This window comes from Mobula hypostoma, chromosome 25, assembly GCF_963921235.1.
Source record: "Mobula hypostoma chromosome 25, sMobHyp1.1, whole genome shotgun sequence".
NCBI classification, from domain to species: Eukaryota; Metazoa; Chordata; class Chondrichthyes; order Myliobatiformes; family Myliobatidae; genus Mobula; species Mobula hypostoma.
Genome location: NC_086121.1, coordinates 5,017,771 through 5,040,399, shown reverse-complemented (window position 1 = coordinate 5,040,399; position 22,629 = coordinate 5,017,771). Strand labels below are relative to the sequence as shown.

Below are 22,629 nucleotides of genomic sequence, written 5' to 3'. Positions count from 1 at the left end.
TCTCCAGTTGCCCCACCTCACCACCCCTGCCCTGGATACTCGGCGAAGGAGAATCTTCCGTGGAAAGACAATACCAATCTGGGAATACTGGGTTTTCCAAACCATTGGCCCGGACTAAAGTCACAACATGTGGAAGGCTTGGTCAGAATGTGGCTTTTGTCAGAAACAGAATCAGAATCAGGTTTAATATCACTGGCATATGTTGTGAAATTTATTGTCTTTGTGGCAGCAGCATATTACAATACGTAATAATAGAAAAGAAAGGTGAATTGCAGAAATTATATACAGTGCCTATAAAAGTATCCTCCCTCCCCCTGGAAGTCTTCATGCTTTATTGCTTTACAACATTGATTCACAGTGGATTTAATTTGTATTTTTCTGACACTGATCTACAGAAAAAGACTCTTTCAGGTCAAAGTGAAAACAGATCTCTACAAAGTGATCTAAATTAATTACAAATATAAAACACAAAATAATTGATTGCATAAGTATTCACACCCCTTTAATATGACACACCAAATTATCACTGGTGCAGCCAATTGGTTTTAGAAGTCGCACAGTTAGTTAACTGGAGATCCGTTTTTGGAGATTGTGTGCAGACAAGGTGTTTCAACTGATTGTAGTAAAAATACACCTGTATCTGGAAGGTCCAACTGCTGGTGAGTCAGTATCTTGGCAAAAACTGCATCATGAAGATAAGAGAACACTCCAAGCAACTCCGCGAAAAGGTTATTGAAAAGCACAAGTCAGGAGATGGATACAAGAAAATGTCCAACAGTCTGAATATCCCTTTGATAGTAAATCAATCATCAAGAAATGAAAAAAATATGGCGTGGCAGTCAATCTGCCCAGGGGAGGCCATCCTCAAAAACTGAGTGACTGTGCAAGAAGGAGACTAGTGGGGGAGGCCACCAAAAGACCTATGACAGCTCTGGAGAAGTTACAAGCTTCAGTGGTGGAGGTGGGAGAGACTGTGCACACAACAGTTAAGTGTACCAAGTTCCTGGGAGTTCACATCAAGGATGACCTCACCTGGTCCCTTAATATCATCTCCCTGAACAAGAAGCCACAGCAGTACCTCCACTTCCGAAGAAAATTGAGGCAATCAAGGCTCCCACCCCCTCATCTTAACTGCATATTACAGGAGCACCATTGAGAACATCCTGACAAGTTGCCTCTCCATCTGGTATGGGAGCAGTTGAGCATCGGACCTGAAGTTCCTACAAAGGATTGTGAGAACAGTTGAGAGGATCATAGGGGTCTCCCTACCATCCACCAAGACATTTATCAGGAGCACTGCATACGCAGGGTCCTTGGTATTATCAAGGATCCCACCCATCCATCCAGCACCCTCTTTGACTTCCTACCATTGGCAGGAGACTACAATGCATAAAAATAAGAACAGTCAGGATGAGAAACAGCTTCCCCCCCCAGGATATTAATTAAGTTTCTGAACTCCCAGCCCTATCGTATTCAAAGTGTCACTGGTTAATCTTACAATACCTGATAATGTACTTTAGTTTGTTGCTTACGTGTGATTCACCTGTAGATTTTATCCTTATCTTCATAAGTTATGGCGTGTTATGTGTGACATGTGCACCACTGTGCTTTACACCCTGGTTCAGAGAAGAATTGTCTTGTTTCTATACACTTTATATGGTTATGTACATTATGTAGATAGTTAAATGACAATAGACGTGGCTTGGAGAACAAGGGAAAACAATAACAATACAGAATGAAGGGTTACCGTGACAGAGGAAGGGCAGTGCAGGCAGACAATAAGGTGCAAAGATCATCACGAGATAGATTGTGAGGTCATGAGTTGATCTTTCTGTACAAGGGGAATGGCTCAGGGAGTCTGAGAACAATGGGGTAGAAGCTATCCTTGAGCCTGGCTTTTGTATCTTCCGCCTAATGGAAGAGGGGAGAAGAGAGAATATTAATAAAGAGAGCAACAGCAATTTTTATAAACAGTTTGGAATTCAAAAGAAATGAAGAATTCTTTCATTTAGTTGTTTATCTTGATCTCAGGATGGAGGGAACCATCTCTAGGGAACCTCAGGACCCACTCACAAAAGATCTGCAATAAAAACATACTCTGGGCTGTCTGAGTTCAACAGAAGGCTGGAGTGGTTTTTAAGGAGTGATTTGTTTGTGGTAACAGGAGGCATAATTGCAAACTCTTAGTGTGTAGTTAAACAGAATATTTTCTTTGTTTACAGTGGCTTGGACTGGTTTCCTACCAATGGAATCTGACCACCCATAATGGTTTGCTCTCTTGACCTGATCGGGGGTGGTTCTGAATCACCGGGCTTAGGCGGAAGCGGGTGAGGCGAGGAAGGTTTGACATTCATTTTCTGTTGCTATTTGAGGAGAGGGGCATTATGACTGTGAGGGCAGTTTGCTGTTCTCGGTGTCGGATGTGGGAGGCCCTGGAGTCTCCAAGCCTCCCGGACGTCTACATCTGCGCCAAGTGCATCGAGATGCAGCTCCTAAGGGACCGCGTTACGGAACTGGAGCTGCAGCTCGATGACCTTCGTCTGGTCAGGGAGAGTGAGGAGGTGATAGAGAGGAGTGGAAGGCAGGTGGTCACGCCGGGGCCACGGGAGGCAGACAAGTGGGTCACGGTTAGGAGGGGGAAGGGGAAAAGGAAGGTGATGGGGAGTACCCCGGCGGCTGTGCCCCTTAACAACAGGTACTCCTGTTTGAGTACTGTTGGGGGGACAGCTTACCCGGGGGAAGCGACAGTGGCCCTGCCTCCGGCACAGAGTCTGGCCCTGTAGCTCAGAAGGGTAGGGCAAGGAAGAGGAGGGCAGTTGTGATAGGGGACTCGATAGTAAGGGGGTCAGATAGGCGATTCTGTGGACGCAGTCCAGAGACTCGGATGGTAGTTTGCCTCCCTGGTGCCAGGGTCCGGGATATTTCTGATCGTGTCCAAGATATCCTGAAGTGGGAGGGTGAAGAGCCAGAGGTCCTGGTACATATAGGTACCAATGACATAGGTAGGAAAAGGGATGAGGTCCTGAAAGAAGAATATAGGGAGCTAGGAAGGGAGTTGAGAAAAAGGACCGCAAAGGTAGTAATCTCGGGATTACTGCCTGTGCCACGCGACAGTGAGAGTAGGAATGCGATGAGGTGGAGGATAAATGCGTGGCTGAGGGATTGGAGCAGGGGGCAGGGATTCAAGTTTTTGGATCATTGGGACCTCTTTTGGCGCAGGTGTGACCTGTACAAAAAGGACGGGTTACACTTAAATCCTCGGGGGACCAATATCCTGGCAGGGAGATTAGCGAGGGCTACTGAGGTGACTTTAAACTAGAATGGTTGGGGGGTGGGAATCAAATTAAAGCGGCTAGGTGTGAGGAGGTTAGTTCACAACAGAGGGATGGGAACCAGTGCAGAGAGACAGAGGGGTGTAAAGTGAGCGTAGAAGCAAAAAGTACAAAGGGGAAAAGTAAAAGTGGCAGGCCGACAAATCCAGGGCAAGCATTAAAAAGGGCTAAGAGAGTTGTAAAAGAGTGCCTGAAGGCTTTATGTGTCAATGCAAGGAGCATTCGTAATAAGGTGGATGAATTGAAAGTGCAGATTGTTATTAATGATTATGATATAGTTGGGATCACAGAGACATGGCTCCAGGGTGACCAGGGATGGGAGCTCAACGTTCAGGGATATTCAATATTCAGGAGGGATAGACACGAAGGAAGGGGAGGTGGGGTGGCGTTGCTGGTTAAAAAAGAGATTAACGCAATAGAAAGGAAGGACATAAGCCGGGAAGATGTGGAATCGATATGGGTAGAGCTGCGTAACACTAAGGGGCAGAAGACGCTGGTGGGAGTTGTGTACAGGCCACCTAACAGTAGTAGTGAGGTCGGAGATGGTATTAAACAGGAAATTAGAAATGTGTGCAATAAAGGAACAGCAGTTATAATGGGTGACTTCAATCTACATGTAGACTGGGTGAACCAAATTGGTAAAGGTGCTGAGGAAGAGGATTTCTTGGAATGTATGCGGGATGGTTTTTTGAACCAACATGTCGAGGAACCGACTAGAGAGCAGGCTATTCTGGACTGGGTTTTGAGCAATGAGGAAGGGTTAATTAGCGATCTTGTCGTGAGAGGCCCCTTGGGTAAGAGTGACCATAATATGGTGGAATTCTTCATTAACATGGAGAGTGACGTAGTTAATTCAGAAACAAAGGTTCTGAACTTAAAGAGGGGTAACTTTGAAGGTATGAGACATGAATTAGCTAAGATAGACTGGCAAATGACACTTCAAGGATTGACGGTGGATATGCAATGGCAGGCATTTAAAGGTTGCATGGATGAACTACAACAATTGTTCATCCCAGTTTGGCAAAAGAATAAATCAAGGAAGGTAGTGCACCCGTGGCTGACAAGAGAAATTAGGGATAGTATCAATTCCAAAGAAGTAGCATACAAATTAGCCAGAGAAAGTGGCTCACCTGAGGACTGGGAGAAATTCAGAGTTCAGCAGAGGAGGACAAAGGGCTTAATTAGGAAGGGGAAAAAAGATTATGAGAGAAAACTGGCAGAGAACATAAAAACGGACTGTAAAAGCTTTTATAGATATGTAAAAAGGAAAAGACTGATAAAGACAAATGTAGGTCCCCTGCAAACAGAAACAGGTGAATTGATTATGGGGAGCAAGGACATGGCAGACCAATTGAATAATTACTTTGGTTCTGTCTTCACTAAGGAGGACATAAATAATCTTCCAGAAATAGTAAGGGACAGAGGGTCCAGTGAGATGGAGGAACTGAGCGAAATACATGTTAGTAGGGAAGTGGTGTTAGGTAAATTGAAGGGATTGAAGGCAGATAAATCCCCAGGGCCAGATGGTCTGCATCCCAGAGTGCTTAAGGAAGTGGCCCAAGAAATAGTGGATGCATTAGTGATAATTTTTCAAAACTCGTTAGATTCTGGACTAGTTCCTGAGGATTGGAGGGTGGCTAATGTAACCCCACTTTTTAAAAAAGGAGGGAGAGAGAAACCGGGGAATTATAGGCCGGTTAGCCTAACGTCGGTGGTGGGGAAACTGCTGGAGTCAGTTATCAAGGATGTGATAACAGCACATTTGGAAAGCGGTGAAATGATCGGACAAAGTCAGCATGGATTTGTGAAAGGAAAATCATGTCTGACGAATCTCATAGAATTTTTTGAGGATGTAACTAGTAGAGTGGATAGGGGAGAACCAGTGGATGTGGTATATTTGGATTTTCAAAAGGCTTTTGACAAGGTCCCACATAGGAGATTAGTGTGCAAACTTAAAGCACACGGTATTGGGGGTAAGGTATTGGTGTGGGTGGAGAATTGGTTAGCAGACAGGAAGCAAAGAGTGGGAATAAACGGGACCTTTTCAGAATGGCAGGCGGTGACTAGTGGGGTACCGCAAGGCTCAGTGCTGGGACCCCAGTTGTTTACAATATATATTAATGACTTGGATGAGGGAATTAAATGCAGCATCTCCAAGTTTGCGGATGACACGAAGCTGGGTGGCAGTGTTAGCAGTGAGGAGGATGCTAAGAGGATGCAGGGTGACTTGGATAGGTTGGGTGAGTGGGCAAACTCATGGCAGATGCAATTTAATGTGGATAAATGTGAAGTTATCCACTTTGGTGGCAAAAATAGGAAAACAGATTATTATCTGAATGGTGGCCGATTAGGAAAAGGGGAGGTGCAACGAGACCTGGGTGTCATTATACACCAGTCATTGAAAGTGGGCATGCAGGTACAGCAGGCGGTGAAAAAGGCGAACGGTATGCTGGCATTTATAGCGAGAGGATTCGAGTACAGGAGCAGGGAGGTACTACTGCAGTTGTACAAGGCCTTGGTGAGACCACACCTGGAGTATTGTGTGCAGTTTTGGTCCCCTAATCTGAGGAAAGACATCTTTGCCATAGAGGGAGTACAAAGAAGGTTCACCAGATTGATTCCTGGGATGGCAGGTCTTTCATATGAAGAAAGACTGGATGAACTGGGCTTGTACTCGTTGGAATTTAGAAGATTGAGGGGGGATCTGATTGAAACGTATAAGATCCTAAAGGGATTGGACAGGCTAGATGCAGGAAGATTGTTCCCGATGTTGGGGAGGTCTAGAACGAGGGGTCACAGTTTGAGGATAGAGGGGAAGCCTTTTAGGACCGAGGTTAGGAAAAACTTCTTCACACAGAGAGTGGTGAATCTGTGGAATTCTCTGCCACAGCAAACTGTTGAGGCCAGTTCATTAGCTATGTTTAAAAGGAAGTTAGATATGGCCCTTGTGGCTACAGGGGTCAGGGGGTATGGAGGGAAGGCTGGGTTCTGAGTTGGATGATCAGCCATGATCATAATAAATGGCGGTGCAGGCTCGAAGGGCCGAATGGCCTACTCCTGCACCTATTTTCTATGTTTCTATGTTTCTATGTGTGTCGTGCCTTTTGTCTCAGAATTAAACTCTTCGATTTCTGATCACCCTCCCAGATATACTTTCCATATCCATTCCTAATTAAGATGCTGTTTACCAGCCAGTGACAATCAGTGCTTAACCCTTTAAGAATCTAAAGGACAATAATATGTGCTGAGGTTTCTTCATATTATCCTTAAGCCCATCACTGCTCCTGGGGCATAGACCACCTACAGCACCTCACCAGAGTCCTCTGTCCTGGGCCAGTCTTTCATGGTTTCCCAGGTGCAGCGCATCTTCTTGGCGTATCCTTCATCTCCGAGGGCTGAGATCTTTTGTCGGATAAAAATCCAACAATTTGGCTCAGTACATCATGGGTCAAGCCCTCACAATCATTGAGCACTTCTACGTGAAAAGTTCTTGCAGGAAAGCAGCATCCATCATCAGAGATCCCCACCACCCAGGTCTTCCTCTTTTCTCATGTGTGGTACCTTGTCAAGAGTCACCTGAAAATCCAGATAAACAACATCCACTGACTCTCATTTTTCTATCATGCCTATTATTTCCTCAAAGAATTCCAAAGGAAAACCATGCTGACTTTTGGCAGTTTATCATGTGCCTCCAAGTACCCCGAATCCTCATCCTTATCTTTAAAAATCAACTCCAATATCTTCCCAACCATTGAAGTTGGGCTAACTCGTCTATAATTTCCCCTTTTCTGCCCTCCTCCCTTCCTGAAGAGTTGAGTGAAATTTGCAATTTTCCAGTCCTCCGGAACCATGCCTGAATCTATTGATTCTTGAAAAACCATTACTTATGCCTCCATAATCACTTCAGCTCCCTCTTTTAGAACTCTGGGGTATGGTTCACCTGGTCTAGGTGACTTATCTACCTTCAGACTTTTCAGCCAACTATCTTCTCCTTAGTGATAGCAACAACACTCACTTCTGTCCCCTGACATTCTTGCATTTCTGGTATTCTGCTAGTGTCTCTCACAGTGAAGACAGACGCCAATTTGTCCGCCAATTTCTTGTCCCCCATTACCACATCTCCAACATTATTTTCCAGCGGTCTAATATTCACTCTTTTCTCTCTGTTACTTTTTATATATCTGAGAAAGCTTTTTGTATTCTCTTTTATATTATCAGCTAGTTTACCTTCATCTTTCATCTTTTCTCTCTTTATGGCTTTTTTAGTTGCCTTCTATTGGTTTATAAAACATTTCCAATTATATATCTTCCCACTTGCCATATTACATGCCCTCTCTTTTGTTTTTATGCTGTCCTTGACTTCCCTTGTTAGTCACAGATGTCTCATCCTCTCTTCAGAATACTTCTTCATCTTTGGGGTGTATCTTTCCTGCACCTTTCACACTTCCCCCAGAAACTACAACCTTTGCGGTTCTGCCATCATCCCTCCAGGTGCTGTTTTCTAATCAATTCTGCCCAACTCCTCTGTCATGCCTCTGTAATTTCCTTTACTCCATTGTAATACTGATACATCTGACGTTAGCTTCTCCTTCTCCAATTTCAGGGTGAATTCGATCATATTGATCACTTGCCCCTCAGGGTTCCTTTACCTCAAGCTCTCTAATCAATTCCAGTTCATTGCACAACACCCAATCCAGAATTGATGATCTTCTAGTGGGCTCAGCCATGAGCTGCTCAGAAAAGCCATCGCATGTGCACTCTAGAAAGTCCCCCTCTTGAAATCCAGCAGCAACCCGATTTTTCCAATCTACCTTCATATCGAAATCCCCCATGACTATTGTAACGTTGCCCTTTTGATGTGTATTTTCTATCTCCCAGTGTAATTTGTAGACCATATCCTTACTACTGTTTGGGGGTCTGTATACAACTCCCATCAGGGTCTTTTTATCCCTGCCGTTCCTTAGCTCTACACATAACGATTCAACACCTTCTGACCCTATTTCATCTCTTTGTATTAGTTGATTTCATTTTTTACCACTAGGCAACACCACCCCCTCCGCTTTCCTGCCTGTCCTTTCGATACAATGTGTATCCTTGGACGTTAAGTTGCCAGCGATAATCTTCTTTCAGCCATGAATCAGTGATGCCCACATCACACATGCCAATCCATAGCTGTGCTACAAGATCATCTATCTTATTCCGTATACTGCATGCATTCAAATATAACACCTTCAGTCCTGTATTCACCCTTTTTGAAGTTGTTCACCCTTTACGTCATAACTCAGCCAGTTGACTGCAACTTTGCCCTATCATCAGCCTTTTCTTGCTAGGAGTCTCACCACACACTGCCTCTGTAAGCCAGCTACCTTATCCTCAGCACTATCACTCCAATTCCCCACCAAGTTAGTTTAAACCCTCCCAAACTGCTCTAGCAAACCAGCCCACGAGGATATTGGTTCTCCTCGAGTTCAGGCGCAATTTGTGCCTTTTGTACAGGTCGTACCTTCCCAGAAGCGATCCCAATGATCCATAAATTTGAACCCCTACAACAGTTTCTCAGCCTCGTATTCATCTGCCAAATCATCCCATCCTTACCCTCACTGACGTGTGGCATGGGCAGCAATTCAGAGATTACTACATTGGATATCCTGATTTTCACCTTCCTTCAGGACCTCCTCACCTTTCCTACCTATGTCATTGGTGCCAACACGTACCTGCACTTCTGGCTGCCCACCATTCCCCTTGAGGATACTGTGAACATGATCCAAGACATCCCTGATCCTGGCACCTGGGAGGCAACATACCATCCGGGTGTCTCTATCGCTCCCGCAGAAACCTGTCTCGGTTCCTCTGACTATGGAATCTCAATTCACCACTGCAATCCTCTTCACCTCTTCTGAGCCACAGCACCAGACTCAGTGCCAGAGACCCAGTCACTGCGGGTCTCCTCGGTAGGCAGGTTGTCCTCCTCAAACAGTATCTAAGGTGGCATACTTATAATTGACTCGTATGAGCCACAGGTGTACTCTGCACTTTCTCTTTCTTCTCCTGACAGTCACCCAGTTACCAGTCTCCTGCAATTTAGGGGTTAAAGAGGACTATGGTCCCAGTGCAGGTCTATGGGAATAGGCAATTTAAATGGCTCTAAATTGACTAAATGGGCTGAAGGGCCTGTTTCTATCCTGTACTTTTCTATGATTCCATAGCTCAATATAGAATGTTTTTTTAACAGATGTATAAATAAGTTGACATGCATACCTATTTAAGTACACTTTTATAGTCCTGTGGGATAATGTCTTTCATGACAAGGGGGTGGGGAGTCACTCTCCTTGACAGGTGAGACTTGTGGCTGCGAAACAATCTGAGGCTCTGGGCCCTCCTCCGTGGTGGTTGTAGGAGTTAACTCTGGGACTGCAGGAAGCAGTTCTGACAGTGCCAGACAATTTTCTTCTTTAACAATTGACCCTGCTCTCCTCAACAGATCAATGTGTCATGTCCAGCTGACATCAGACGCAATACCCGCTGTGTAGGACAGTGGTCCAGTTCTGGCCTTAATTTTCCCACCTTGGATCAACCCTGTAGACCCTTGTTAAGGCTGCTTGTCCAGGAGTGAAACACTGAACCTCCTTGTTTGAGGAGACCTCAATTTGTCTCAGCTGTTTGTCCTGCAAACTTCTTCTGAGTTTGGGTTTGAGGAGACCCAAGAATGAATGCAAGTTATGACCCAGGAACAGCAGAGCTGGTGAGCTGATGTAGTGGAGTGTGTTGCATTGCGATATTCAAGGAGGAAATTGGTGAGCTGCTGATTCAGAGTTGGTGTAGTGTATTCTGCTGACATTGCTGCAGTGTGTTCTTTAAACTCAGGACAAACCTTTCTGCCACGCTATATGTAGCTGGGTGGTACGGGGCAGATGTAAAATGCCTTATTCCATTCATTTACAGGAATGACTGAAACTGTTCCGTAACAAACTGTGGCCCATTGTCACGGACCAAGCGTTCTGGAACACCAGTCCTTGAGAAGAGGCTTCTCAACACATCAACCGTGTGCGTGGACTATTGTGGAGGCTATTGGGAACACTTCTGGTCACTTTGTAACTGCATGCACTGCTACCAAAAAAATTGTGCCCATGAACAGTCCAGCAAAATTCATATAAATTCCCTTCCAGGTCAATGCAGGCCAATCCCATGGATGCAGGGGTGCTGCTCTTGGCATCTTCTGGTCATGCTGGAATCCCTTTCAGTGCATGGCAAGCTGCTCAGCCTGTTGATCTATCCCAGGCCACCAGACAAAGCTTCAAGCCAACGCTTTCACTTTGACCTTGCCTAGATGACCAGCATGCAGCTCCTTCAACACTTTAGCTCTCAGCTTAGATGGTGCAACAGTCTTCGATACCCACTTAAGGCAACCCCCATCGAGGGCAAGTTCATCCTGTGCTGATAAAAACGGGGAAACTGGAATTTCTGCTGCATATTCCAGCCATTTTAGGTTGCCATGTAAACCTGAGACAGTGTGGAATTTTTTTTTGGTTTCCCTTATTAACATCTTTGCTGTAAGAGGGAGATTTTCAATATACATTAGGGAGAATACATCGAGAAGTGTCCTCTTTTCCAGGTATTTCCTTTCTCAAGGGTAAACAGAGCAAACATCAGTGTTTCTATGATTAGTCCTCATGAATTTGATCTTGCAATTGTGTCCTCCAAGAAACAGATTCCTGCCGAACCTCTGCAATCGTGCTGCTGCTGTTAGTAGAACCCCTTTCTGTGGATTGAAGATGGACACCAGTAGCTGATAATCAGTAATGAGGGTAAATTCTCTCCCAGGCACGTACTGGTTCAAATGTCTTACACTTCCATCACACATAACATGTGACATGATTGCATCTATACCATAAGGTGAGGCATCACAGGCAAACTTCGGTGGATGATGTGGATTATAATATGCGAGTACAGTGTCTGACATCACCACTTCCTCTACCTTTTAGAAAGCCACCTCACACTGCTTTGTCCATTGCCATTTCTTCCTGAACCTTAGTAATGAGTTCAGAGGGTGGAGCACAGGATCGGCAGGAACCTGTTATGGTAATTTACAAATCCGAGAAAGGACCGCAACTGTGACATATCCTTTGTCCTTGAGGCATCCTCTACTGCTTGGATTTTCTCAGTACACTTGTGTAATTCTTGTGCGTCAGTGGTGTGATACAATAAGTGATGATTGGTTTAAAGAATTCACACTTGTCACTTCAAGCTCTGAGCTCATAATCTTTTAATCTTTTTTAACACTTTGAGATTTTGGTGATGTTCTTTGTCATCCTTACCTGTAACAATGATGTCATCCAGGTAACACTTGGTCCATAGTTTCTGACAGTACAGGAGCAGATGCTACTCCAAAAGTAAGCCTAATATAGCGATAAAGGCCTTTGAGAGTGTTTATGGTGAGAAACACTTGGAGTCTTCTTCCCTTTCCATCTGTAAGTTGACCTTAACTTCGTTTTTTTCCATAGATGCTGTCTGGTCTGCTGACTTCCCCTGGCATTTTGTGTGTGTTGCTTGGAGTTCCAGTATCCGCAGATTTTCTCGTCTTTTAGCTAATTCCACTTTACTGAAGTGCTTTCCTCCAGAAAGGTTTGCAGAGTTATCCTCTATCCAGGGAAGAGGGATTGATCTACTTTCAGTACTAGGTTGATGGTGACCTTAAAGTCATCACAGATCCTGACAGCTTTCACATTGAATATCTCAAGACTACTCAGTTCTGCATCACTCTCACCTTTATCAGATTTTTCATCAATGGCATGCAGATCAGTGCTCCTTTTTGAAACTGCAATTTGACTTTGTATCTTTTTCTCTTCTCAGTGCAGTCCATTTATTTTTGTCTGTCTGATATGCTCTTTGTGTGTGTCCTACTTTGTTACATTTTCTGCAAGTTTTGCCTATAAATCTGCTTTGGCCTGGTGTATGTGAGCACAGACCAATGCAGATTTAAAGGCAAAACTTGCAGGTACATTTCTGTTTAGATGTTGCAATTTTGTTCATCCTGACTTTCATTCCTAACTGCAACTCAATTGTTCCTCTGTCTCTGTTTCCTTTAATACAGTGATTTCAACTGCTCTTTTAAATGTGTGTTGTGCTTCAGTTAGGAGTAATTTTAGAATACTTTCTTGTAAGAATCCACAAACTAAACGATCTCTCAGTGCATCATTATGTCCATTACTGAACTGACAAAGCTCAGACAATTTGTTCAATTCAGACACACATGCTGAAATGTCTTTTGATTCCACTTATGGAACCTAGAGTGTTCTGTAATCAGCAACATTTTCAATTCTAAATGTTCCTGCATTATATTCACGATATCAGCAAATCTCATTTAGACTGATTTGATTGAGCAGTCAAACTTCTAAGCAAACTGTATGCCTTTCCATCTGTTGCACTCAGTTAAACTGGCATCATTTCTCATTGGCTATTCCATTTGCTTTAAAAAAAACTGTTCAATTCGTTCTGTATGCATAATCCAGGTATCTGTTGTGTAATCAATTGTGTCTATCTTTCCAATGTAGACAGCCATTTTTGCTTTATTTATTATTATTATCACTGCCTATGAACCTGTTAATTTCATCCATTTTGTGCCTTTTTTCTTGACTGTCTTTCTCTCCTTGTTAAGAAACATATGTTCCACTTTTTTAAAATATCAAACGTCTTGCTGTGCTTTAATGGGTAGGATATCATCTCGGGGGGGGGTCATTTTAAAACTTTCTCATCACCATTGTTATATTTTGTAACTCTAAATCTAAGAAAAACACATTTGGCAATAGTGACGTAATGATGTACGCCATTCACGTACTTTTTCACATAATCTGTAATGAATTATGTAAACAACAAAGAATGCTTAATCAAACAATATATTTACAAAATTACTCAAATATTAAATAAACAACAGGAGTGAGAACAAGGAATAGAGAGGGAGGGAGGGAGAATGGGAGAGAGGAAAGGTAGAAGGCAGAGAGAGAGGAGGAGAGAGTGAGAGTGGGAGGGAGAGAGGGGTGAGAGGGAGGGAGAGGAGGGTAGTGAGAGGGGGCTGGAGAGAGGGAGCAAGATAGAGAGGGGGAGGGGAGAGAGGGAGAGAGATAGAGACAGTCAGGGAGATGGACAGAGAGAGAGCACAGAGGCTGTGAATGACTCATGCTGTCACAGATTGTTGTGTGACTGTAGAAGCAGGTCAACTACAGACCAGAGCCTGCACCATGGTGCAGCGTGACTTGATCTGATCTTTACTGAAAACTCTCTTTCCATCCTGGACAGAGCACTAATTACAAGAGTCAACTGATTATGTTTCAAACTATCTCAGCAGAGAAATTAAACTTTGCTGGATTCAAACCTTGTTTCCAGTTTTTTCTACACTTTAGGTCTGGAGTTTTAAAGAATTCGATTGACCATTTTTCCATCGGCTGGATTAGATGTAATATAAACACAGTACAATATTTGGTTGCCTGCAATGAGTTACACTCAGTGTACGTCAGAACTGGGCCCATGCTTTTCTCCCGTGTCACTCCCAGAAGAGGCGACGCGCGTGTGGCTCTCTGTAACCTGATCCCCTCCCACCTCTTAAAGGTGTATTTGTACAAGACTGTCCAAACATTTACTGAGCTTGTCAGCCGAGGAATGCGAACAAGAACGGCAGTCTGTGTTTTTAAACCGTGGGAAAGCTCTGCCCCTCCTTTGAGGCTGGATAGCCCCTGGGCCTAGGTTCAATAAACGGGAGCCAGAGATTTACGAGGGTGATAGAGGTGACAGCTCGCCAGCACACACGCAACAGGAAGAGAATGCGGGGGTGCTGGAGGCAGGCAGTGAGCCGGGAGAGAGCAGCAATTAGCCCTTCATGCCTTTTAGCGTTCTCAGCACTGCTTGCCAAGGTTATCGCCTTTTCTTAGACCATAAAACATAGGAGCAGAACCAGACCATTCAGCCCATTGAGTCTACTCTATCATGGGTGATTTGATTTATTTATTTAGTAATACAGGGCGGAACAGACCTTTCCTGACCTTCGAGCTGCACCACCCAGCAACCCTGGATTTAACCCTAGCCTAATCACGGGACAATATACAATGACCAATTGACCTACTAACCGGTATGTCTTTGGACTGTGAGAGGAAACCAGAGCACCTGGAGGAAACTTCCCTGTGTTTGGGGGAACATACAAACTCCTAGCAGACAGCGCCAGTATTACACCCCAAATTCCGACGCCCTGAGCTGTAATAGCATTGTACTTACTGCTACGCTACTGCGGCTGATTAATTATCCCTCTCAACCCCATTCTCCTGCCTTCTCCCTGTAGCCTTTGACGCGTTTACTAATCAAGAACTTATCAACCTCCGCTTTGAATATATCCAATGACTTGGCCTCCAGAGCTCTTCACTGTAATGAATTCCACAGATACACCACCCTCTGGCCAAACAAATATCTCCTCATCTCTGTTCTAAAAGGGTATTTTTGTATTTTGAGGCTGAAAGTGATTCTTCTCCTTAAGCCCATCACCGTTACTGGGGCATGGGTCACAGCCAACTCACCAGAGTCCTCGGTCCCAAGCCTTTCTTTAAAGTTGTCCCTAGGTGTAGCCCATATTCTTGGTACATCCTTTCTCTCCCAGGGACGAGGTCTTTGGATCTTCTGTTGTCTCTTCCGTAGCACTGGGTTTTTAACGGAATTAAGTTGCTAGCTCCATGCTCTACCCTCTTCCTTTAACAGCGGGCTTCAGACAGTCCATAGCAGAGTTAATTTCAAAATAAAGTTCTCTGGGTAATACGCATAAATCACTTTAAAGGGAATGTTGAACTGCCCACTTTGAAAATTCTTAATTGAACATCTCAAGTATTTCCCAAGTGCATTGAAGGACTGAAGTGCTTCAACATAACTCCATCTCCATCTCTGTTACAAGGTGGAAGAGCAGTAGATGTAGTGTATATGGATTTCAGCAAGGCACTTGATAAGGTACCCCATGCAAGGCTTATTGAAAAAGTAAGGAGGCATGGGATCCAAGGGGACCTTGCTTTGTGGATCCAGAACTGGCTTGCCCACAGAAGGCAAAGAGTGGTTGTAGACGGGTCATACTCTGCATGGTGGTCAGTCACCAGTGGAGTGCCGCAGGGATCTGTTCTGGGATCCTTACTCTTTGCGATTTTTATAAATGACCTGGATGAGGAAGTGGAGGGATGGGTTAGTAAGTTTTCTGATGACACAAGGGTTGGAGGTGTTGTGGATAGTGTGGAGAGCTGTCAGAGGTTACAGCGGGACATTGATAGGATGCAAAACTGGGCTGAGAAGCGGCAGTTGGAGTTCAACCCAGATAAGTGTGAAGTCGTTCATTTTGGTAGGTCAAATATGATGGCAGAATATAGTATTAATGGTAAGACTCCTGGCAGTGTGGAGGATCAGAAGGATCTTGGGGTCCGAGTCCATAGGACACTCAAAGCAGCTACGCAGGTTGACTCTGTGGTTAAGAAGGTGTACGGTGTATTGGCCTTCATCAACAGTGGAATTGAATTTAGGAGTCGAGAAGTAATGTGCAGCTTTATGGGACCCTGGTCAGACCCCACTTGGAGTACTGTGCTCAGTTCTGGTCGCCTCACTACAGGAAGGATGTGGAAGCCATAGAAAGGGTGCAGAGGAGATTTACAAGGATGTTGCCTGGATTGGGGAGCATGCCTTATGAGAATAGGTTGTGTGAACTCGGCCTTTCCAGAACGAGGGGTCACAGTTTGAGGATAAAGGGGAAGCCTTTTAGGACCGAGATTAGGAAAAACTTCTTCACACAGAGAGTGGTGAATCTGTGGAATTCTCTGCCACAGGAAACAGTTGAGGCCAGTTCATTGGCTATATTTAAGAGGGAGTTAGATATGGCCCTTGTGGCTACGGGGATTAGGGGGTATGGAGGGAAGGCTGGGGCAGAGTTCTGAGTTGGATGATCAGCCATGATCATTATAAATGGTGGTGCAGGCTCAAAGGGCCGAATGGCCTACTCCTGCACCTATTTTCTATGTTTCTATGTTTCTCCTTGGAGCGACGGTGGACAAGAGGTGACCTGATAGAGGTGTATAAGATGATGAGAGGCATTGATTGTGTGGATAGTCAGAGGCTTTTTCCCAGGGCTGAAAAGAGGACACAGGTTTAAGGTTCTGGGGAGTAGGTACAGAGGAGATGTCAGGGGTAAGTTTTTCACTCAGAGAGTGGTGAGTGTGTGGAGTGGGCTGCCGGACTTGCCCGAACCAATCTCCCAATTACCCGTGATTTTTAACTTCACTTTGATCCTAGAAGAAAAATGTACTCATATCTTTGCCTCTCATTATAAATTCCCCCCTCAGCCTCCAACGCTCAAGAGAAAACAACCCAAGTTTGTCCAACCTCTCCTTATAGCTCGTACTCTCTAGTCCAGGCAGCATCCTGGTGAATCTCTTCTACACTTTCTCCTTTAATGGGATGACCAGAAGGGGAATAACAAATTTCACAACATATGCCAGGGTTATTAAGAGTACCACGCACAAAATGCTGGAGGAACTCAGCAGGATAGACAGTATGTGTGGAGGAGAATAAGCAATCAGTTCTAATAATACAGGTGTCGGGGTGGAGATGTGTCTCTAACCTCCACTAGCCTGCAGATCACCTTTGGGCAAGGTGTAGCATCTGCTTAGCCCCCCGATCAGGATCATGTGAAACCATGGGAGCAGGTGGTGGATGGTCGTATGAGCAGCTGGTGCATATCACAAGTCCTGGTTATGTGACCACTGATGCCAGGCAGACAGTCTCTGGGGAGTATTGATGGGTGAGGTCACCTGTCTTGTAAAGACACTGCCCAGAACAATCATGGTCATAGAAAGACCATGATCACCTACATCATACAACATGCCACGTCATGATGATGATATCTGCAATGGCTGTTTATTCATTTTCATAGATGGTTTCTGACCTGCTGAGTTCCTTCAGTATTTTGTGTGTCTTGCTTTGGATTTCCAGCATCTGCAGAATCTCTCGGGTTTATGATTTGAGCCAGTGGAATTAAACCTGATTCTGATGCTGATATCGGCTTAGTTCTGGTCACCTCATTTTCTCGGAAAATTGTGGAAACTTTTGAGATGGTGCCTAGGAGATTTACTAGGAAGCTGCCTGGATTAGAGAACATGTCTCATGAGGATATGTTGACCGAGCTAGGGCTTTTCTCTTTGAAGGGAAGGAGGATGAAAGGTGATTTGATAGAGGTGTACAAGGTGCTAAGACACGTAGACAGACTGGACAGCCAGAGGCTTTTTCCCAGGGCAGCGCTGGCTAATACAAGGGGACATACTTTTAAGGTATTTGAGGAAAGTATTGGGGGGGGGACATCAGCGGTAGGTGTTTTACACAGGGAGTGGTGGGTGTGGGGAACACACTGCCAGGGGTGGTGGTAGAGGCAGATGCATTAGACAGATTTAAAAGACTATTAGATAGCCACATGGATGATAGAAAAATGGAAAGTTATGGGAGAGGGAAGGGTCCAATTGATCTTGTCATAGGCTAAAAGATAGAGATAACATCAAGGGCCAAAGGATCTGCACTGCGCTGTGCTGTTCCATAATCTAAATGAATGCAATATTCCAAATGTGCCCTAACCAGAGTTTGAAACACTGCAATCTAACTTACTGAACATTGAACTCAGTACCGCATGAATATTCAATACGCACATCCATTCTTATCATCCTAGAGATGTGCAGTAGAGAGCATCTAACAAACTGATCACTGCATGGTACGGAAACTGCACTGCTGCAGATAGGAAGGGTCTAAAATGGGCGGTCAGAGCTGCCCAACACATCACCGGCACCAGCCTACCCGCCATCAAGGACATACGCACAGAATGGTGCCGGAAAAGGGCCAGCCACATCATCAAGGATCCCACTCACCCTGCTCATGGACTGCTTGTCCCACTCCCATCAGGGAGGAGGCTACGTAGCATCCACACCAGGACCACCAGACTCAAAGACAGTTACTTTCCCCAAGCAGTAAGGCTGATCAACACCTCCACCCACTAACCCACCCCTCCACACCCCCAACCACCACTACTTTAGTCAGTCACCTTATGTACAGACGCTGCTGTGCTTAGCGTCACTTTATGGACATACAACCAATTTGTATGTAAGCTATCTTGTGTGTTTATATTTATTGTGTGTTTTTTTTATTATTGTGTTCTTTATCTTATTGTGTGCGCTTTTTTTGTGTGCTGCATCAGATCTGGAGTAACAAATATTTTCTTCTCCTTGACTCTTGTGTACTGGAAATGACAAACAATCTGGAATACTGAAAGAAATTTGCCGATTTCTAAACAATTTGGCATGCAAACGGTTAACAGAGTGTTGGATCTGTCGAGACCATTGAAATATGTATTTTTTTCTTTATTGACATCTAGTCTGTAAGTGACTTTAGGTAATTATTCAGATTACATTAAAACAAAGAGTCCGAACAACAGAAGGCCTTGTTCTTTATTGAACCTTGATATCTCATTATAACTCACAATATGGCCACGGTCCCCGTCCAGATTGTTAAACAATAGGTTTATGAATGATAATGGATATAATGTGGCCACTGTTCCGAATAAAGCATCTGTGAGTAGAAATACAATACAGATCTAAAAATATTTACCTAATAATACGTGGCCTTTGTAGATTCTATTTCTCAACAGATTCTGAAAATGAATAAGGGTGCTGTGGTATAATTTGATAGAAGGTGTAAACGGAAGGCAAAGTTATGAGACTGGGAAAATACCTGAGCCTTATTGTCCTGTACCTGCTGCCCGATCTCAGGCTCTTGGCACCTGCTGTCAAATGTAATGGAATTCCGTGTCATTGTGTTGAGGCACGAAGCGATCTCCACCTGTGGGAAAGGCAAGCGAACATTGTGGGAAATCTCCTCCCTCTTGACTTGCTGCCAGCACTTATCGCAAACCTGTGGCTGAGACCAGCTCAGGGAGTTAATGGGTAAAAGAGAAACTGGTTTCAGGAGTCAAGTCCACGGCCTTTTACAAACTTTCTGGCATTTACTTATTATCAGATCATCTGACGTGCATTGCTTCACTCTAGCTGAAGGTTGTGGGAACATTTCTGCTCTCACCTGCCTGCACTGACAAGCTGCTTGGGTTAAGTTTAACCCTTAAACTGATTTAATTTCAAAACTCACAAAGACACACCAGTGAACTTTACGGCTTGGATTGCTTCAGATTAGTGTTAGAACATAGAATATAGACCAGTACAATACAGTAACAGGCCCTTCGGCCCACAATGTTGTGCTAATCCAATTAAATTAGAAATCAAATGACCAAACCTAACAAATTCCTTCTGCCCTCTCAATGTCCATATTCTTCCATCTTCCTCACATTCACGTGCCTACCTAAACATCTCTTAAAAGTCTCTAGTGTTTCTGCCTCTACCATCACCCCAGGCAGCACATCCCAGGCACCCAGCACTCTCTGTGTACAAATATTACCCCCCACATCTCCTTTGCAATGACCCCCTCTCACCTTAAATCCATGCCCTCTGGTATTGGACATTTCAACCCTAAGAAAAGGATATTGTCTGTCTACTCTATCTATGCCTTTCAATTATAAATGTCTATCAGATCTCCCCTCATTCTCTGACGCTCCAGGCAAGACAGCCCAAGGTTGTCCAACCTCTTGTTATAGCACACACCCTCTAGTCCAGGCAGCGTCCTGTTAAATCTCCTCTGCACTCTCTCCAAAGCCTTGACATCCTTCCTATAATGGGGTGACCAGAACTGTATCCAATACTCCAGATGCAGCCTAACTGGAGTTTTATAAAGCTGCAACATAACTTCCTGACGTTTAAATTCAATGCCCTGCCTAATAAAGACGCACATATCATATGCCTTCTTAACCACCCTATCAGGTATTGCTGGGTCTCCGTTTCCTGTTTAAGTTATTCAGATTTATTTATCACATGGACGACAAAGCAGACATTGAAATCTGTCATTTGTGTTAACAACCAACACAACATCAGATGTGCTGGGGGGCAGCCAGTGAGTGTCACCACACATTCTGGCTCCAACATAGTATGCCAACAATGCTCGGCAGAACAACACAAAACACGTCAAGCAACAAAATAACGGCAAAACAAGCCCCATTCCTCCGACCCCAGGACGGGCTGTCTTCGGTCTCCAGCAGACGCATGGATTTGCAGACATTGTGCTTCAACTGCGGGTGGCGGGGTGGAAATGCGTCTCTACCAAAAGAGGTGTAAGGTGCCCCTTCCCACCAGTGGACTGCAGATCACCTTTGGGCAAGGTGTAGCACCTGCTTAGACCCCCGATCAGGGTCACGTGAAACCACGGGAGCAGGTGGTGGATGGTCGTATGAGCAGATGGTGCATAACACAAGTCCTGGTTATGCGACCACTGACGCCAGACAGACAATCCCTGAAGCGTACTGATAATGGCTGGGGTCACCCATCTTGTAAAGACACAAGGCAATGGCAAACCACTTCTCCAGAATAATTTGCCAAGAACAACCATGGTCATGGTCTTGATCGCCCATGTCATACGACACGGCACATGATGATGATGATGATGATGATAATGATGATGATGATGATGATGATGATGATGTGCATTGACTTCCCCAGGGGACTCACAGAGGTTCACAGACTCAGAGCTCCAGCCATTGGGCACCAACATCCCGACTTCATTAGATATTGAAGGTTGAAGGATTCCTTGGAAAAGGAGAGGGAAGGAAGAATGTAGCAATGGTCAAAGCAGCCAGAAGTCAGCTTGCAAAGCACATCAACTTGTACACATTTCAGAATCAGATTAATTATCACTCACTTATAGAGCTATAGAAGCACAGGGCAGTACAGCACAGAAACAGGCTCTTTGGCCCATCTAGTCCATGCCGAAACCATTTAGACTGCCTACTCTCATTGACCCGTACCGAGACCATAGCCCTCCATGTCCCTACTATTCATGTACCTATCCAAATTTCTCTTAAACATTGAAATTGAGCTTTCATGCACCACTTGTGCTGGCAGCTCATTCCACACCCTCACGACTCTCTGAGTGAAAAAGTTTTCCCTCACCTTCCCCTTAAACTTCTCACCTTTCACCCTTAACCCATGACCTCCGACTGTAGTCCCAGCTAACCTCAGTGGAAAAGCCTGCTTGCATTTACCCTATCTATACCGCTCATAATTTTGTATACCTCTATCAAATCTCCTCTCAGCCTTTGACATTCCAAAGAATACAGTCCTAACCTATTCAATTTTTCCTGATACTTCTGGTCCTCCACACCCAGCAACATCGTTGCAAATTTTCTCTGCACTCTTTCAAACTTGTTTACATCTTTCTTAGAAGCTAGGTAACCAAAACTGCACCCAATGCTCCAAATTAGATCTCACAAATGTCTTATACAACTGCAACATAACATCCCATTTCCTGTATTCAGTACTTTGATTTATGAAGGCCAATGTAACAAAAGCTTTCTTTACCTATGACATCACTTTCAATTAATTACGGACCTGTATTCCCAGATCCCTTTATTCTACCACACTCATCAGTGCCCCACTGTTCACTGTGTGTATGACCTAACAAAGTGCAAAACCTCACACTTGCTTGCATTAAATTCCGTCTGCCATTTTTCAGCCCATTTCTCCAGCTGACGCAGATCCCACTGCAAGCCAGGATAACCTTCCTCACTGTCCAGTACATCCCGAATCTTGGTGTCATCCGCCAGTTTGCTGATCCAGTTAAGCATATTATCATGTAGATGACAAACAACAACAGATCCAGCTCTGATCCCTGCAGCACACCACTAGTCACAGGCCTCCAATCAGAGAGGCAACCCTCTACTACCCTCTCTGGCTTCTCCCTCAAAGCCAATGTCTAATCCAATTTACTACCTCATCCTGAATGCTGAGCAACTGAAACTTCTCAACCAGCCTCCTGTGCGTGAACTAACTACCCTACAGCCCTGAACCAGTGCTCAGTCCCACTACTCTCTGCCAGCCAAGATCCCCCTCCTGAGCCCATCTTGTCTGCTTCTTTTAACCCTTCTCACCCTCTTCTCGCAGAAGAAGCGGGAGCTACAGGTGTTTTTTGGTCCCACACTGCCAGGCTTGGGAGCAGTTGTTGCCCTACAACCATCAGGCTCCTGGACCAGCTTCACTCGCCTCAGCACTGAACTGGGTCCACAGCCTGTGGACTCACCTTCGGAGACTCTGCATATCATTTTCTAGCTATTATTTGTTTCCTTTTTTTCACTGTTTGCATGATTTGTTCTCTT

The 22,629-nt window shown here is 44.6% G+C and overlaps 1 long non-coding RNA gene across 2 annotated transcripts; it reads right to left on the bottom strand.

Moving 5' to 3' along the window:
• Positions 1-230: 230 nt before the first annotated feature.
• On the bottom strand, positions 231-19,222 carry LOC134337769 (uncharacterized). Of its 2 annotated transcripts, none has more exons than XR_010016062.1 (3): positions 19,110-19,222; positions 14,891-15,512; positions 231-1,911 (listed from the first exon to the last, which is right to left on the bottom strand). It is a non-coding gene; the product is annotated as an uncharacterized LOC134337769 (long non-coding RNA). The 2 variants fall into 2 exon arrangements; XR_010016061.1 differs by lacking the exon at positions 231-1,911 and adding an exon at positions 6,481-6,908.
• Positions 19,223-22,629: the final 3,407 nt, after the last annotated feature.